We start from the raw sequence: 2820 nt of genomic DNA, 5'->3' as shown, positions 1-2820 counted from the left end.
GATGAGAACTTGGGCGCTGGAGCTCGAGAATCGGAAGGCAGAGAGAAAGAAGGCGTGTGCGAAAGAAATGAATCCTTATCTCTTTATAAAGGCAGCAAATATCAAGCGCCTCCCCACTCGCCCTAAAAACTCGCCTGTTCCCAAGAGCCGTGCAGACGGCACGGTTGGATTACCCACACCCGTATTGATGAGAATCCCGCAATAAGGGGACACGATCTCTGCTTCGACAAGGCATGCCAATGAAGCCGCGTCTTGAAATATGGAACGGCAGGCTAAAAACGGTTCGAAATAATGACCGGGCGGCGACGTGATGTCACGCTACAAAAAGTTGTCAGCAGATTGGACTCGTGGAATATTACACTCTCTGCGGTTGTATGTGGGATTTGTTTTGCAGAGCCGGACTATATTCTTGTGTTCAAAGACTATTTTGGAGTATACGGAGGAGGAACCCACCTTGCAATGCCGAAGACAATCTGCATGCCAGACACCTCGTCATTGAAGCCTGGTTCAGGGGCTACTGAGGGAGTCCTGGACTAAGGGGTCCTCGGACGTCCGACCTGTTGATATGGGCCGGACTATTGGGCTGTGAAGATACAAGACCGAAGACTCTCACCCGTGTCCAGATGGGACTCTCCTTGGCGTGGAAGGCAAGCTTGGCGTTTGGATATGAAGATTCCTTTCTTTGTAACCGACTCTGTACAACCCTAGTGCCCTCCGGTGTCTATATAAACCGGAGGGCTTAGTCCGTAGAAAGACAATCATAATCATACAGGTTAGACTTCTAGGGTTTAGCCATTACGATCTCGTGGTAGATCAACTATTTTAATACTCATATTCATCAAGATCAATCAAGCAGGAAGTAGGGTATTACCTCCATAGGGAGGGCCCGAACCTGGGTAAACATCATGTCCCCCGCCTCCTGTTACCATCAACCTCAGACGCACAGTTCGGGACCCCCTACCCGAGATCCGCCGGTTTTGACACCGACACCTGCCTCCTGACAGATTGACCCATTCGCACCGAAACAAAGTGACCTTAAAATCTTTTCCATAGTCAAGTTCCCATATGTTCACTATGTAACCATAATATGTGTCCTTTCCCCTCTTTGTTGCTGCATTAAGCAGACACCACAGTTTTGGTTGGTGCTCTTTTGATCTTGGGCGATCGTGTAAAATGTATTCTCATTTATCTCGTACCCTTTGTTAGTCAATACAGTCGAAGATGGTGTCCTGGCCAACGAGTACAGCTCATCTCCAACAGTGATGTTACCCATGAGATGTTTTTGCAACCAACTGCTGAAAGTCCTGATGTGTTCACATATAATCGAGTCGTCACACTGGTCCGGGTGTTTAGAGCGCATAATATTCTTGTGTTTATTGACATACGGGGTCACCAAGGTAGAATTCTGTAGAATTGTGTAGTGTGCTTGAGCCCAAGAATTCCCGTCCCTACATATTATTGAGTCCGCTCCAAGCCTGCCTTTTCCAGTTAGTCTCTCCTCATACCGCGATTGAGGCTCACCAATCGGCTTAAGGTCAGGAATGAAGTTAACACAAAACCCAATGACCTCCTCTGTTTGCCAGCCCATGGAGATGCTTCCTTCTGGCCTAGCACGGTTACGAACATATTTCTTTAAGACTCCCATGAACCTCTCAAAGGGAAACATATTGTGTAGAAATACAGGACCCAGAATAGAATTCTCGTCGACTAGATGAACTAGGACGTGCGTCATGATATTGAAGAAGGATGGTCGGACCACCAGCTCAAAACTGACAAGACATTGCACCAAATCATTCTTTAACCTTGGTAGGATTTCTGGATCGATTACCTTCTGAGAGATTGCATTGAGGAATGTACATAGCTTCACAATGGCTAATCGAACGTTTTTCGGTAGAAGCCCCCTCAATGCAACCAGAAGCAGTTGCATCATAATCACGTGCCAGTCATGAGACTTTAGGTTCTGGGACTTTTTCTCTGGGATATTTATTATTCCCTTTATATTGGACGATAAGCCAGACGAGACCTTGATACTGAGCAGGCATTCAAAGAAGATTTTCTTCTCTTCTTTGGTAAGAGCGTAGCTGGCAAGACCTTCATACTGTTTTGGATGCATGCCGTCTTTTTCGTGCACACGTTGCTGATACGTCTCCAACGTATCTATAATTTTTGATTGTTCCATGCTATTATATTATCCATCTAGGATGTTTTATATGCATTTATATGCTCTTTTATATGATTTTTGGGACTAACCTATTAACCTAGAGCCCAGTGCCAGTTTCTATTTTTTCTTTGTTTTTGAGTATCGCAGAAAAGGAAAACCAAACGGAGTCCAATTGACCTGAAATTTCACGAAGATCATTTTTGGACCGGAAGAAGCCCACGGAGCATCGGAGATGGACCAGAAGAGTCCCGAGGCCACCACGAGGGTGGGGGGCGCGCCCTACCCCCTAGGCGCGCCACCCTACCTCGTGGACGCCTCGGAGACCCCCCTGACTTGTTGCCGACGCCAACACCTCTTATATATACCCAAACTTCCAGAACATAACCTAGATCGGGAGTTCTGCCGTCGCAAGCCTCTGTAGCCACTGAAAACCAATCTAGACCCGTTCCGGCACCCTGCCGGAGGGGGAATCCCTCTCCGGTATCCATCTTCATCATCCCGGCGCTCTCCATGATGAGGAGGGAGTAGTTCACCCTCGGGGTTGAGGGTATGTACCAGTAGCTATGTGTTTGATCGATCTCTCTCTCTCTCTCTCTCTCTCTCTCTCTATCGTGTTCTTGATTTGGCACGATCTTGATGTCCACGAGCTTTGCTATTAT

Source organism: Aegilops tauschii, chromosome 7 (genome assembly GCF_002575655.3).
Source record: "Aegilops tauschii subsp. strangulata cultivar AL8/78 chromosome 7, Aet v6.0, whole genome shotgun sequence".
NCBI lineage: Eukaryota > Viridiplantae > Streptophyta > Magnoliopsida > Poales > Poaceae > Aegilops > Aegilops tauschii.
The sequence above is the reverse complement of the archived record's forward strand: the minus strand, read 5'-3'. Positions refer to the sequence as shown.